This window comes from Zalophus californianus, chromosome 7 (genome assembly GCF_009762305.2).
Source record: "Zalophus californianus isolate mZalCal1 chromosome 7, mZalCal1.pri.v2, whole genome shotgun sequence".
Classification (NCBI taxonomy): domain Eukaryota; kingdom Metazoa; phylum Chordata; class Mammalia; order Carnivora; family Otariidae; genus Zalophus; species Zalophus californianus.
The window spans coordinates 61,363,491-61,379,411 of record NC_045601.1 but is presented as its reverse complement, the minus strand read 5'-3'; the positions used below and the strand labels follow the sequence as shown (position 1 = coordinate 61,379,411).

At 40.4% G+C, this 15,921-nt stretch overlaps 1 pseudogene; it reads left to right on the top strand.

Moving 5' to 3' along the window:
• LOC113927895 overlaps window positions 1–15,921 on the top strand; it is a 56,133-nt pseudogene that overhangs the window by 25,751 nt on the left and 14,461 nt on the right.

Sequence of the window (15,921 nt, the reverse complement as noted above, 5' to 3'; positions counted from 1 at the left end):
CTGAGCATGGGGAGGCATTCGCTGCTTTAGAATACCCACTATCCACCCCCTTTCCTTTTTGATAACAATTCTCCCACTTTCATCAGGTACCCATGCTTCCCCCATGCAGCCCATGTGCTGAGAGAGAAGTTGCCCTCTCACTCCGCTACAGGCTGAGTCTTGTCTGACGTGAGCAAACCCCCACATCCATATTTGGATCAGGGATGGGCACACAACTTAATTCAGACCCATGAGACACAAGATTTTTGAGGAAGCTTCTGGATGGAAGGAAAAACAAGATTTTTAGTTCTTCAGAGAAAGCAACTGAAAGAGCTATCCTGCCTTCCTCTGGTTAGTACAGTGTAAGCGCATGACCAGAACTGCTTCAGCCATTTCTACTCTCAGGAGAGAGCAGCCTGAGGCCAGAATCAGTGCCCAGCGGGGGCCAAGCTGGGAGGACCCCACAGCAGCGGAGTCAAAGTCCCGAGGCAGGCAGGAATGCCTGGCTTCAACTGCCTACAGCCAGAGACCCATCCCTGACCTGTTCGGTTCCGCAAGCCAATTAACTCTCTTCTGTTTAAGCCAGTTTTGGTGAAAGCTGCTACAACTTGAAGAGTTTTAATTGTACAGACTGTGTACAAAGATTGGGAGTGCCTGGGATTTGCTTTTTATATTTTTCTCTAGTTGGCATATTTTCTACAACACACCTGTTATTTTATCATCAGTAAGAACAATAAATATTATTTTGAGTAGTCTATTCAAATGCCCGACGTTGAATATATTTCTTGATTATTTATATCAGATAGTATACTGAGCTCACCACGGAATTGAAAACTTAGTCTTTTTTGCAGAACCTCAATATTTGAGATAATGATCATAATAGCACACATTTGGATAAGACTTGATTGTTTTCATGCATTTACCCATTTGGTAATCTGAGCATATATATGAATTAGGTAAGAGAGGATGGCAGAGACCCCTGAAAGTTCACAAAAGTGCATTTTCTTTTCTTGCCTGGCAGACAGATGCACGATATTTTGCAGCCTCCCCAGCAGCCTCCCTGGCAGGTGGGTGAGCCCACAACTAAGTTCAGCCTAATGGACTGTGAGCAAAGTGATGTGTGCTGGTGCTGGGCCCAACCCATAGAAGCCTCCCACAAATGATCTTTCTTCACTCTTTCCATGCCTGCTGGCAAGGTACTGGGGGTTTTCACCTGAACTTTAAGAAGAGAACTTCAAGGCCCTAGAATTAGCTAAAGCCACAGATGGAAGGCACTTGGATCCCTAATTAACTTAGTAGAAGGCCATGTGCTAACCAAAAACATCTTTGTTGGCATTTACAAGAGCAAGAAATAAGATTTACCTTACTAAGCTGTATTAGTCAGAGTTCTCCAGAGAAACAGAACAATAGGATATGTGTATGTGAGTGTATATACAGAAAGAGAGAGTGGGGTGGGGGTGGGGGGAGATTCTAAGGAATTGGCCCACACAACTGTGAAAGGTGGCACGTCCAAAATCTGCAGGTAGGCTGGCAGGCTATAGTCAGGCTAAGAAAATACCTTCATAGACACATCTAGAATATTTGACCAAATATCTAGATACCATGGCTTAGCCAAGTTGACATGAAATGAATTATCACATAGGGGAATGGTCAGTACTTGGCTGGGATTGAATGTAATTTGTGCTGAGGAATCTAGGTTCTGGGAATTTTCTGATAAATCCCATTAAACATCCAGTATGATAGTCATTCTATTTAGTTATGAGAATGTCCAGCCCTCTCAGTGCCCTGGAAAATGGCAACATTGTCTTACTACCCTTCTTATCACTACTGGGTATATAAGATTTCTGCTCTAGAGGGTTTTCCTTAACTTTATGTAAAAAGACTGCCCTCAGTTCACTTTTCTCCAAAATAGGATATTAGGGAGAATTGGTTTTTGTTTTCTTTGTTCTTTCTTTCTTTCTTTCTTTCTTTCTTTCTTTCCTTTCTTTCTTTCTTTTTCTTTCTTTTCTTTTCTTTTCTTTCCTTTCTTTCTTTCTTTCTTTTTCTTTCTTTCTTTTTCTTTTTCTTTCTTTCTCTCTCTCTCTCTTCCTTCCTTCCTTCTTTCCTTCCTTCCTTCCTCCCTCCCTCTCTCCCTTCCTTCCTTCCTTCTTCTTTTTTTCCCCATTCACCTTCTTTCCCTCTGCATTGTTTCTTGAAAACCAGGAGCAAAGTAAGAAGTAACACCTCTCTCCACCATAATCTTCCATTTTTTTCTTTTGCCCCTACTTTTTAAGGTTTATTAATAAAAAGCATACCCTTTTCCTTACTTGGCTAATGTTGGGAACTTAGGGCCAGCCTTTTTACAATGTTTTTAAGTTTTGGGAGGAGGGACATTCTGTAATCCTTCTCTATTATGCCATCTATATCCCTAAATTCTGACCTATTGTATCCAGAGGGAAACTCTTCTGTAAAAATATGTCAGAAGAAAGGTTGCCCCAAATTGCAAAACAGACTCACAACCTGATCTAAAATAAAAGTTAGGACAGAAGATAATCAAATTTGGAACCGAGAACTATATGCAAGCCTTTTCTAAACCATAGCACGAATTCTGAAAGTTTTGTCATTAAAAAGTGGTTTTGTTTCAATATATATCCTTGATGGCTACATTAAACTATTTCTTTGTACCATGTGATGATGTGATTGCTATTTATAAAGCCAAGTGTAATTTGAGAAAAAATATTTACCATATGGGATTTAGACAAGTTCCAAAAGAGTCATGTATTTGCTAGAAGACCATTCATTATTTTGAAACTCAGTTGGAAATAATGTTACTTTTAGATAAGGCTGTCATCACCCTTACTCACCGGCTTGTGCCGCTCACTGCACAGTGCTTCATGTTAGCTGTTCCCTGTACCAGCAGAAGGATGAGCCTGATGGCCTCTCAAGGTCATCTCAAGCCTTTTGATTATATGCATTGTGTGCTGAAAATTACACGCTAAAATATCTCCACAAAAGCTATGTCATTTTCTTTCTACAACTGTCATCTTTAATGCTACCTCAGGTTTTATATTTAAGATGTATATCCTTGTTTACCTGTTCCTAAAATGCTTTAAAAACGGTTACAGGCCTTTCTCAACTTTCAATAGGAATAAAGGCAGATTTCATACAAGTAAAACAAAACCGACTATGAATGTTGCATTTTATATGTGTGGCTATAGCTCTCAATTTTATTTATGTATGTATGTATTTATTTATTTATTTATTTAGCTTAATGAAAGCCAGAGAATCTAAGATATCCATATCACATCAATTTTTAAAAATTTTTATGTCTGTATCTTTTCATTCCTTAAGAAACTAACACCATAATTAATGTCCCATAAAGGAAAAGTATTCATAAGTTCATTTATTAAAGCAGATTTTATAATATAAATTAGGTTGCCATAATTAAGCTTTTTCAATAGTTATGTCTTTGTCTGCATTAAGTAGCCACCATAATTTTGAAAAGCAAATGTTTCACCAACTGATACTTATTAAATGATAACTTTGCTAGTATTTTGGGCTCAGAATTGGCAAAACCAAATTGGCATTGTTGACAGGCCAGTTCCTCTTAAGCACCTAGAATTTCGTGCCCAAAACTCTAGATTTGTGATGGAAAGTCCTACTAAAACTTTAGATGACCTTCTCATTACACAGACAATTTCTTTTTTTTTTTTTTTTATTGTGGGAAGAACCCTGAACACGATATCTACCCTCTCAACAAACTGTTAAGTATACAATATATTACTGTTGACTATCGGTACAATGTTGTATAGCAGATTTCTAGAGCGTATTCATCTTGCTTCACAGACCCTGTATATCCGTTGATTAGCAACTCCTCATTTCCCCTCCACCCAGCCCCAGGCAACAACCGTCCTTCTCTTTGATTCTATGAGCTTGATTATTTCAGATTCCTCCTATAAGTGGAATCATGCAGTATTTATTCTCTATGACTGGCTTATTGCACTTGACATAATAGCCTCAAGATTCACATGTTGTTCCATGGTGCGAACTTCCTTCTCTTTTTTAAGGCTGAATAGTAAGTTTCCCATGATCATGAGATATCATCTCACACCTGTCAAGATGGCTATTATCAGAAAAACAAAGCACAATAAGTGTTGGTGAGGATGTGGAGAGATAGGAACTTCTGCACACTGCTGGTGGGAATGCAAAACGGTGCAGCCACTAGAAAACCGTATGGAGTTTCCTTTAAAAATTAAAAGGGAACTACCAAAAGATCCAGCAATCCCACTTTCAGGTATTTATCCAAAAGAACTGAAATCAGAATCTCAAAGGGATACTAGCACTATGTTCATTACAACACTATTCACAGAAGCAGCCTCAATGTCCATCGACGGAGACCTTCTTTTGAGACAGATTTCTTTCCTCTGTTAGACCTCAGGTTACTCTTGATAAAACACCTAAGACACACTGTCTTTCTTATCCAAAAAGTCAGTTTTTCTCCCTCTGGTCAATTTCCTTGAGTCTGATCTCAGAATCTTTAGTACTTTGCTTGCCCCCTTCTTTCCTTTGAGAAAAAAAGATCCCAGTTTCCAAAATGCAACCTTCACCTACCCCTGCAATTTCCAAAGCAAAAAGCTCACTGAAAGCCTCAAGGACACACAGCATCTATTCCCAGCTGCCTTTTTGTGTCCAGGAAAAGTCCAGGTGCCTTTGTAGCTAAGCTTTGTTTTACTATGTTTTCATTTCTCCCTCTAGCAGCCTTCGACCACTAATAATTTTATTAGGTCTCCTTTAATCTTACTTTCTCTAACATATTATTCTTTATGCCCTGTATCTTGTTTCAGCTATAATTCTTAAATTACTAGTTGGCTAATTCACATAGGCATTGTCATGACTTTCCAAGAAATGTTATTGCCATGTCTTATTTTTCTTCCATCAGTTCCCAACCTATTCTCAACAATTTCTGCATTCTGTTAAAACTGGCCATTCCAGAGTTCACTTGATTCCGCTCTGTCTTGTTTCACTGTCATTTTCATCCTGATCCCATACACAGTGAGATTGGGATCGCTATTTCCCAGATTCCTCAGAACCATTCTGCCTGCAATCAGACCCCATGCATCACACACAATGCCCGGGCTCGTATTGTTTCTCTTGCTTATTGGCCATCGCCCGCCATGAATGAGAAAGCAATCCTATATCACAGCCTACAAGCACGTGGCCTGTCTTATCTGGTCTGCTTCGTAACACACAGTCTGTTAAGAAATAAGAAATTCAATTCTGCTGACCACTACTGGCCCCTTGGATGTTTGCATACTTTTTTTTTTTTTTTACTATTGCAGTAATTTCTTTATTCGAGTGCTTTTTCTAATTGTGGGACTTATAAAGGATTCCAGTAAATAATTGTACTAAACTTTCCTGTGAAATTGCATAGTTTTAGGGTCAAAGAAAAAGATTTTTTTTGTTAGATGCAATACTATATATTAATCATTTTGCATTATTTATCTCTAAATTGATAATATTGAAGATCCTTTCAATCCACATCAAAACTGTAAGATGTGAAATAGCTTCCTCTAGTTTTTCACCAGAGACAAGATTTTCAAGATCCCTAGGTTGCTGAAAAGAACCTTAAATTTTTAATTTAGAAAAGAAGAAACACAATGAAAGTCCATCAGTAGGGTATAGCTGAAAAGGTATTAGCTACCTCCAGTTTATGGACTGTAATGCTGTAATGTAATTAAAAGAATGAATTAGATATATACCAATCAATTTGAGAAATAGTCACAAGGTTTTATTAAGTGAGAAAAATAAGAGACAGCCAAAAAAGTATTTGATCTTACTGTTTGTAAAAAATTGAAAGAATCTTTATATGTGCATATATATCAAAAACAATGATCATATATTTATTACATATTAACTATATTTTGAATTCTTTAAAAAGCTTGAAGAAAACATGGAAAAATACAAAAGATTAATAGCATGGGTTCCTTTAGGTAAAGGAGAATGATGTGTAGTAGGCGAGAAATATAAGAGGAGGAGGGAGAGATAAGAAAAAATAAAAAATGATTTAAAGTCCAAGATTAAAAGATAGCCTGTGATATGATCTCCTTTGTGTAAGATGATGTATTAAGTGTTTGTAGGTATATATAAAGAGGTGCATGTAAGAACGTTCACCCAAATGTTATTGCTACCACCTCAGGGAAGTAAGTTTCAGGTTGATCTCTATTTTCTCGATGACTGCTTTTTTTATAAAGTTTGAATTTTTTTTTTTTTCAGCGGGTAGGTATCCACTAAATGATCGAGAGGGCAAAATACAGCTGTTTCCATTGTGGATGAAAAAGAAGAAAGACGTAGACGACTTTCCTGTGATCACGGCAATTCTGTTCTGGCTCTGAAACACTCTCATCCCTCTGTGTCAAGACCCTCTGGTGGAGGTGTAGCCAGCCTAGAGAGGAACTGACTGATGCAGAAAGTTGGACCCACGTGCTTTGTGTGAGGCTTGGACATGTCAGAAAGCAGAACAGCGGCAAGAACTCTTCCAAACTTTCCTGTTGGCAAAACCAGCCGATGCTAGCACAACCTCCTAAGTGAAGCTAGTAATTGTAAAGGGACTGGATTTTTCTTTCTCCAGTGTAGGTGGGAGAATTGTTGCCAACATGCTCAGCCACTGACCATGGGCCTGAATGGGTTGCCAGGTTCAGATCCTCTTCCCAGTTTCTTCACCCATGGATCAGGCATAACCATATAACCTAGTATACGAGAGAGCTGGGAGAATTAAACCTCAATATACCACCCTGAAAATCGTCCCTGCCTCAGTGTAAGTGGTCAGTATGTTAGCGACTATCCTGTGAGCTTGTCATTTAAGAGAGCATAATAATAAAGACTTAATTTAAAATATTTCCTTCAATTATTATTATTTATTTAATTAACCATTCTTACTCAACTATTCACAGCTTGTAAATCCATGTTTGAGGAGAATGGGAGCTTGAAATCACCTTAAATATTTAAATTTTGAGACCAAAGCTTGGAATGTATCATTTATTCAACAAATACTGAGTCTTACAATGTCTGCATGCTCTTACCTCCAGGATCAGGCTATTTGGATATAATAAAACTTGACCTTTCTTCGTATCTCCAGCAAGTGAGTCCCAACTCCCAATCTATATTTAATCAAAGCATACGCATTAGTTTACTATGTTTAAAGCATGTTCTTTCCCTATCTCAACCCTCCTTAGATTAAAAAGAAATAGTAAATGAGAATAGAAAACCAGTGTGGAAAAAAAAAAATTTCTCAAAGTTGGTGTAAGAGTAGATATTGATCACTATTCCCTCCTGCCTCTAAAGGTGGCCTTCTCTTCATAGGTAACAAATCAAAGTATGCATAAAAAGCCACAACGCATTTGAGGGCATCTAAGCCATTCTTGAGCAGGAGATAAGTTGCAGACTGTCAGCTGTTCTCTTGGTCTACCATTTCCTTCTTAAACTTCCTGCTAGAGTCCATACGTTCTCTAAACTCTGAGACAATTCCCAGTCTTGAAATCCAGTTTAAGATTTTTAAGTGGTGCCTATCCCCATCCACAGAAAGGCCAAAGAACTTAATATCACTACGTTTGAAGTTGAAAGGGTTTTGCCCTACTTTCCACTGGCATCATTATTCACAAACATCAGAGCAATGAACTTCAACAGCTGCTACCCTGATTGTTCTAGGGTTACTAGGGAGGCAGGGGACGGGGGGGGGGGGGGGGGGGGGGGGGGGGGCGGTTAGTGCACTTCTCCTGCACAGGGAAATGGACTAAGCTAACGCCTTCTGGCGTCTCTTCTCCCCTCATTCATTCTTACTCAGGGAACGAGGCAGGATGTATGTGGGATTGTTAATTTAAGATAGTGATCCTCAAGGTCTCAGGATCCCTGTGCACTCTTAAAATTCATAAATAAGGGGCGCCTGGGTGGCTCATTCATTAAGCGTCTGCCTTCGGCTCAGGTCATGGTCCCAGGGTCCTGGGATCGAGCCCCGCATCGGGCTCCCTGCTCCGCGGGAAGCCTGCCTCTCCCTCTCCCTGCTTGTGTTCCCTCTCTCGCTGTTTCTGTCTCTGTCAAATAAATAAAATCTTTAAAAAAATTCATAAATAACCTGGGGCGCCTGGGTGGCTCAGTCGTTAAGCGTCTGCCTTCGGCTCAGGTCATGATCCCAGGGTCCTGGGATCAAGCCCCGCTTCGGGCTCCCTGCTTGGCGGGAAGCCTGCTTCTCCCTCTCCCGATCCCCCTGCTTGTGTTCTCTCTCTCGCTGTGTCTCTCTCTGTCAAATAAATAAACAAAATCTTTTTTAAAAAATTCATAAATAACCCCCAAGAACTTTTAGTTAGGGGGGTTATATTTATCAATATTCACTGCATTCGAAATTAAAACTGAGAACTTAAAAGATTATTTTAAAATAACAAGAATAAATTCCCCATATGTCAACATAAATAACATTTTATGAAAGAATGTATCTGCCAAACAAGATTGTAGTGAGAAGAGTGCCATTGCTTTACACTTTTGCAAATCTCTTTAATGTCTGACTTAAGAGAAAGCACATGAATTTTTTTTATCAATCTTTTGTAATATTACACCTATGTGGCCTCCGGAAAACTCTGCCATACGCCCTTGAGAGAAAGAGAGGGAAAATGCAAATACTTTTGACCTCAAGGAACTGGTGACCATACTCTGAGAAACCTACACTGGTATCCGTGGCTTGGCCACTTGGTCCACTTCTTTTGGGATCTGCCTTCATCTCGAGAACTTTTCTTTCAGCTCCTCCTCTCCATCCAATGGATGGTTCTCTCCTGCTGCCTGGACTGGAGAGGCCCCACTCTGAGCTTGGTTTAGGAAGCATGCCTCATTGGTAGCCTATCTCACCTGTTGCTCTGCAACATCTCCAACAGGAATAAAGCTGGAGTCTTCATCTTCATCTGCCTGACTCTTTTGCCTTTCTCTCGGTTATTTATGAATGTGGTGGAGAATGGGAGCCACTTATAAGACCCCCTAAACACCAGTAATACCGACCACTTTTATACCCATATGGGCCTCAGAGCGCTTAGCATTCACCGAGACCTGCCTCAGTGTCCCAGGTGGGACGCTGAGGGCAGAAAGTTCACCCTGGCCTGGGGATCCACCAAACCAGAACACAGGAGGCATCCCTGAGTACTTTCAACTTGATTTAGACATCGGCGCTGCTAAAGAGCAGGCCGTCTTGTAAACAAGTTAAAAGGTCGCCATGAAGAGGGCCCACGTGTTTTCTGCTCCGGCAGAACGAGAGAACAAGAGAATCGGAGCAAGCTGGCAGTAAAGGAAAACTACAGGATAATTGATGAACTCTCGGGATTTTCTGCCAAGGCCCCAAACCAATTCTTTCTCCCACTTTGCAGCACACACAGAGCGGGGTGCTAGTTTGGTTCTGACCATCTCCATGCCTGGTAAAGTACAAACAGAGGGGGAGGAAGGGGCTCTGCGAGCTGCCCGTGAGGGGGCACGTGGACCACACAGTGTTTCAGCGCCTGCTGGGTAAGCAGCGCCTCATACACACACACACACCATCTCTAGGGGCCCAGTTTCTGATTTACCATTCCTTTGTTTGCTCACGAGAAATGATCTAGAGGAAGCCTGAAATCCCCATTTTATGGTCTCTTTTTTACACCATGGACCAACTCCTTTCCATTCCAGTTATTCACCAAACATAGCATTCAGGACCTCCACCCATCACCAATGGCATTTTTAAAAATGGTGCTACCCCATGATGCTTCGCAGTCCTAAGACTCCTTCATAAGCAAACAGCCCCACAAACAGCCCCACATCCTGAGGGGACACTCTCACATCCTGTTAACCTCTGCTCTGCCTGGCCTCACAGTGTGCCCTGAACAGCTTCAGGGCACAAGATACTTTTTCTTTAAGGATTTCCTCTTGTCTAGGAACAAAGGTGCAACTTAAGGATTACTTTCTCAAAGTGAAAATGTAAAAGTCTGCCCTAGTCCATCTACATTATGGTCACCATGGCCCTAAAATGTTGCTGAGTCAGAGATATTTTACATAGTCTGTCAAAATAATACCCTTCCAGTCCAAACCTTCTCCCTCGGGCAAAGCTAGATCTCAACATCAGAATAGAATGGTTCTGATGGGTTGGTGATTTATCCTCACCAAGCCTATGAATACAGAATTAAACTTGGCTAGTTTATCAGAAGGAAATGGAGCTTGACTCATCAACACCTTGACTCTCATGGTGCTCCTAGAAATAGGGCTAGGGTGTAATAATAAAATGGCAACCATTCTAAATAGCATTGACTTTCATTTCAGAGATAGAGAATGGCTTCACTTTGCTTTACATGTCTGGCCTGAACTTAATGTTCTTAGACTCAGACTCTGCTAGTTACTTAATTGTCCTATAGTCACACTTGTCAAATGTAAACCTGAGGGCCTTTCAGCTCTCTTCTCCGATTTCAAAAGGCAGCTTCTTCAGGAAGCCTATACCAGGTTCTGAGGACCTATATCTCCACAACCCCCACCTGGGGGAGCTCCAGGGACAAGGAGCTGATTATACTTGTCTCCGTGCTCCGGAGAAAGGTATGTGTACAAGCAATGTTAGGCAGCATGATACAAAACTGATTTTCATCCATCTTCTTCACTTCTGTCCTTGGCATCAATCTTGGTCCACCTCTTAAGAATGTCTTGCCACCCCAAGTATTGATGTTTTTATTTAATGAACATGTACAGTACTTAATATGTGCAGGTACTACTGGAAGTATTTTACTAATAGTAGGTCATTCCATCTTCATAATAACCTAATGAGTCAGATACGGTTATGATCCCCATTTACAGACAAGGAAACTCCCATCCAAGTACAAGGAAACTAAGGCACAGAGATGCTAGGTAACTGTCTACCGGCTGTGCGGGAACTCAAACTTGGGCGTCTGGCTGCAAACCCTGGGTGCTTTGGACCCTACTAGCCCTGCCCTTGGCTGAAGGATCCTGTGCTGGAGTATTCTGTAGAAATCTCCAAGATAAACAACTACACTGGTCTCTGCACATCCCAACCTTTCCTTTTGTAAACTAGACACTGCTCCCCCCTCAGTGTATATATATATATATATATATATATATAGCTCTAAATGTCTCCCACAGAATGCTTCTTGTTCCTTCCCTTTTCCAAATGTTCCCTTCACCTAAGATAAACACAAATGGCCACCAGCAAGCAGGGCCTCCGAAACTAGTAAAACATTTGTCACTGTGCCACCTAAGTCTTCCACAGACCTTCCCACAGGGGAGATTATTTAAACTGCTGTAATACTCTGAAGGACACAGACATGACATGCAACTTCCCACTTTTAATTCCAACGTCTAGTTGCAGCACTGGACAGCCCTCCATGTCACGGGGCTTTGATGACAAAAATGGAGACCATTATAATCCTCCAAGTGTTTCGTTGTAGGCATATTCAAAGTGTCCTTCACCTGCTGGTCTGAAGTTTCTGGCTCGCCCTGCCTGAGCTGAGGACTAAGTCAATATCCTGGACAGTCCTTTCATCTGCTTTATCTGGTAGACCCTCAACCCAAGTAAACTCTGAAAATATATCAACAACCATGAAAAGGCATTTACACCCCCTGTTACAAACTGCCACTGGCATCCATATGCAGCACCTTGATTATATTCCCGTGAGAGAGACCCAGCAGATGTGTTGGCAACATGCAAAGTGGCCCACTCAGGCATTCTGCTCCAACAGTTGGCTCACCTTTCCCTCCCCCTGAGGTCTCCAGAGAGATACACTCTAAACACCACCACCACCCACCACAGTGTAAGTCTGATTTAACAATCAAAGAACTTCAGAAGCCTCTGAGGAGTGTTTAGAAGAGCATCTTTATTTCGGACACCAATTCAGGCTGGGGGAAAATAAGTGAATTCAATATCCAAAAGATGAGTTAAAATTGAAGTCTGGGTTAGTTGGCCATTTATACTTCATCAATAATAGCCGAGTGTTTCTGTAACATATGAGAGTTGCATACATTTAGGGTGAGAAGTATTAACAAGCTCCTGGACAAATTTTGACGAAATTTACACTTCTCTAACTCATCCAAACCCTTTATTTAAAAAAAAAAAATGAACCAATTTAGCTGTCAAACATAAAATATTCATTTTGTAATTTATATAAGTAATGATCTCCAGCACACAGGCTAGTTTAATTTTCTATGTGAATTTCATTATTTACATTTTCTTCCTCCCTAGTTGCAGGCAGGATTGTGACCGCTGTCCAGAGGCCCCAATTAAACACCTAAACTGGTCCCTATTATACCCACTAAAGCACTTAAAAATCACCACCTGAAAACAGCCTTCACTAAACAGCTTCGGAACACATTCTGACCCTCCCCATCACCAGCCGTAAAAACGCACTCACACAAGCACACAAGTTAAGAAACTTCTACTCTAATAAGTAGGGAACAAAAGACAAGCAGATCCAAGTTATTTGGGGTCCCAGTTCTTTATTAAAGAAAAAACCCACGCATCTTTCCGATAAGCATGTTCTCTGGAGAGACGTTTCTTCTAGAACCCCAGTGTGTCCATTCAGTAGGCATGTGGGTGGTTCTGGTTATGTGTGTCCCCTCTCAGACCGCCCAGCCTGCACTCGACAGCCAGGGTACATGGCCACGGGGCCCATCTCTCAGGCCCTGAGACACACTCTTGGAACTCAGAGACATGCTCAGCACTGCTTCTGTTTTGGAGCTTACAGCAACGTTCATGTTTAATTTCTTCGGGATTGTGTCCTGACTGGTTGTGGCAGAGCCGGCTTTCACCTGCACCAGAATCATGAAGTTCTTCTACTTACTCCATACAAGTGTTAAAAATTAAATAAATGCTCTGGAGCAAATCTTAAGGGAATACTGAAAGACCATTCCACCCCAAAACAAAATAATCCTGCCAAGATCATGAAATCTCACTGTGTTTTCCTTCCAAAGCTGATGCAATGAGACCAGATGAAGGCCCTTGTCGCAGGCAAATCTCAAAAAAGCATCTAAAAGCCAGCAATCAGGAGAAGTCAAGCAAGGCACACCATTTGTTATTATCACAATTGGGGTCAGTCTTCAAAATCCCATTGCTCTTTTTTGCAAAACAGAAGGAAAGTTATTCCTATCTGTCCATATAAATCTGCCTCCATTTTCTCAAATGGCTATTTCGAATTGGGACGCCAGGAAGGTTTTGTTTGGTGGGTTGGCTGGGTTTTTTATTTGCAGAAAACTTTTAATACTCTAAGATCCTTGGTGTTGTGAGTCAATGCTGGTTGGTAGGAATATTTTGCAGGAATGAATCAGGGCTGCTCATTCTTTTGAGAGAGTCGAGGCAGGATTGGTAAGGAGATACTGGTGTTTGAGGTGGGCAGAGTTGGTGAATAATTATGTCTTTCCGGTGACTGATTAGATTCTAGTGGTTGATTGATCTGGATTATACTTGTTGGATGAGTTGTGATGAATGGATTATGCAAATTATGTCTTTGACAGTCCTCTAACTTTGGAGACTATTTCCAGATTTTGCCGGAAAGCTTTGCTTTATACAGCTTCCTTCTCCCTCCCTCTCTCTCTTCCTTTCTTTTTCTTTCTCTCCCTCTCTCTCTCTCATGCCCTTTAACTAAATGATATCCAAAAAGTACATGGATATTTATGAGCCCTTTCTTAAGACAATTTTGCATTTACTTCAAAAATTTTACATACAAGGAAAGATGTTGATTTATTTAAATTAGTGAAAGAAAATTCTGCAGAGAACCCACTTCAACTACAATTCCAATTACTTTTTTCCTTCTGTCATCACAATCATTTGAAAATTATAGAAGTCTCAGCACCAAAGTTTGCAAACTCAAGAAATAGAGTATTTTCAAGTACACATGCTTTAAAAATAGAAACAAACATTCCTTTAAGCCGTCTCATTTTAAAGGTGATAGAGATGATCCAAATATATTATTTAGAATTATTATTTTATGATAATAACAAACACATATTGTGCCACAGTGCTATCCCTGATAAATTACTTTCTGATAATAAAAAAAAATGTTTTATATGAAGGCATATCTAGTATTGGTTCTCCTGAACCTTCCAGTGGACACAAATTCTGTCTTTCCCCATAGATCTGCACTATTACTTAATACAGTGGCCACTAGTCATATGCACCTCTTAAAGAGGGCACATACTGAATGTAGCACTGGGTGTTATATGAACACAATGAATCATGGAACACTACATCAAAAACTAATGATGTAATATATGGTGATTAACATAACATAATAAAATTTTTAAAAAAAGACATACAACTGGATAAATAAATAAATAAATTTAACATAAGTTAAATTAAAAATCCAGTTCCTCTGTCATACTAGCCACATTTCAAGTGCTCAAAAGCCACATGTGGTTGGTGGCTACCTTATTGGACAGTACAGATTATAGAACATTTCCATTACTGCAGACAGTTCTACTGGACAACACGGCGTTAGTTTCAACCGTGAGGTCTTTTATGTTAGAGACCATGGTTATTTTTCAATAGAGATAAAGCAATTTTATGAGAATAGAACATTTAGTCCTAAAGCATTCAAAGTCCAATGTGTTCCTTTCATTTTGCAGTTGCAAATTCCTCCACATTTTGATTTAACAGTTAACTTAACCACACTTCCTGTCTCCTCACTAAGCTGGAAGCTTCTTAAGGACAGGGACTACATATCAAAAACCTTTATTCCTTTTCCTTGTCTCCCAGGTTAGTACTAAGTGCAAGACATTTTCTTTAAAAAAAAAAACAAACCTTCTTGAAATGAATTAAAATGTAACGTAGCCTATCTCCCTATTTATTCTAACACTATGCCCTGTGGGTGCAAAAATTTCTTGCTAGTTGGCTAACCCGAAAGTCCCAATCTGGGTAGAATCCTCATGATCCTTCCAGACTATTTTCCCAAATCTATAGCAGCAACCCTTACAAGAGAGCCAGTGGTTGCTCACTGAGGCAAAGGAGTGACCACAAATTCCATGGCTGTGCTCCTAGCAGGTAGATTCCCCTTTGCTCCTACTGGGAGCTACATGGGAAGAAGCCCGGAAACCCCAATCTCACTATTCAGAAAACAGAACCCTTGTTTGTGGACCCCAGTTAGCTTACTCTTAATTGTGCAGTCCAGCCCAAAAAAAGTTCTCAGCTTTATCTGAGGTGATCATTTTTCTAACCCTGGCAAGCATTCTAAAAATATTTGTTCACTCTACCAATGGGTATTAAAAACCTCTTTTGTACAGAAAGCATTGTGATTGACAGTGGAGACAAAACAGAATAGGGAAGGTAGATAACAAATTAGTAGCAAACCAACATATCATTTAAACCTGTGAAATGCTCCAGTGGAGCAGGACAGAGTGGTCTGATGAGGGATTATAGGAAGGCAGGGGAGGGATGGATCTCAGATTCGACGACCTGGAAAGACATCTTGAGGAGGAGACATATACCTTGAGAACAGAAGGATGAGAAGAGTTTGCCATGCAGAGAGCCAGATGGAAGAAACAACAAATGTCAAGGCATTGAGATGGCAGAGAGTATGGTTTGGTAAAGAATGGAGAGCCAATCAGTGTAGCTCAAGAGAGCATGGAGCTAAGTGGCAGGAGGTGAGGGAGGCAATGACCGTCTTTGGCCGTATCATGGCCAACTTGTGCATGACCTTACCAGCCATGATAACCAATGGGATTTTCTTTCAAGTGCTTTGAAAAGCCCCTGAAATGTTCAGATCTAGAGATTGGGTGAATGAGTGGATGAGTGAATGAATGATTCCAACTACTTGATCCTTGGGAACAAGAATTTTTAAAACGGAAGGAGTCATATATCACTTTTAGGTGTTTGTTTTCCTTAAATAAATACTACATTCCTCTCTTGTCTTCTCCCCTCTTTCCTTCAGATTGTGAGGGTGATATATTTGACTGACTTTGGAGCAGCCT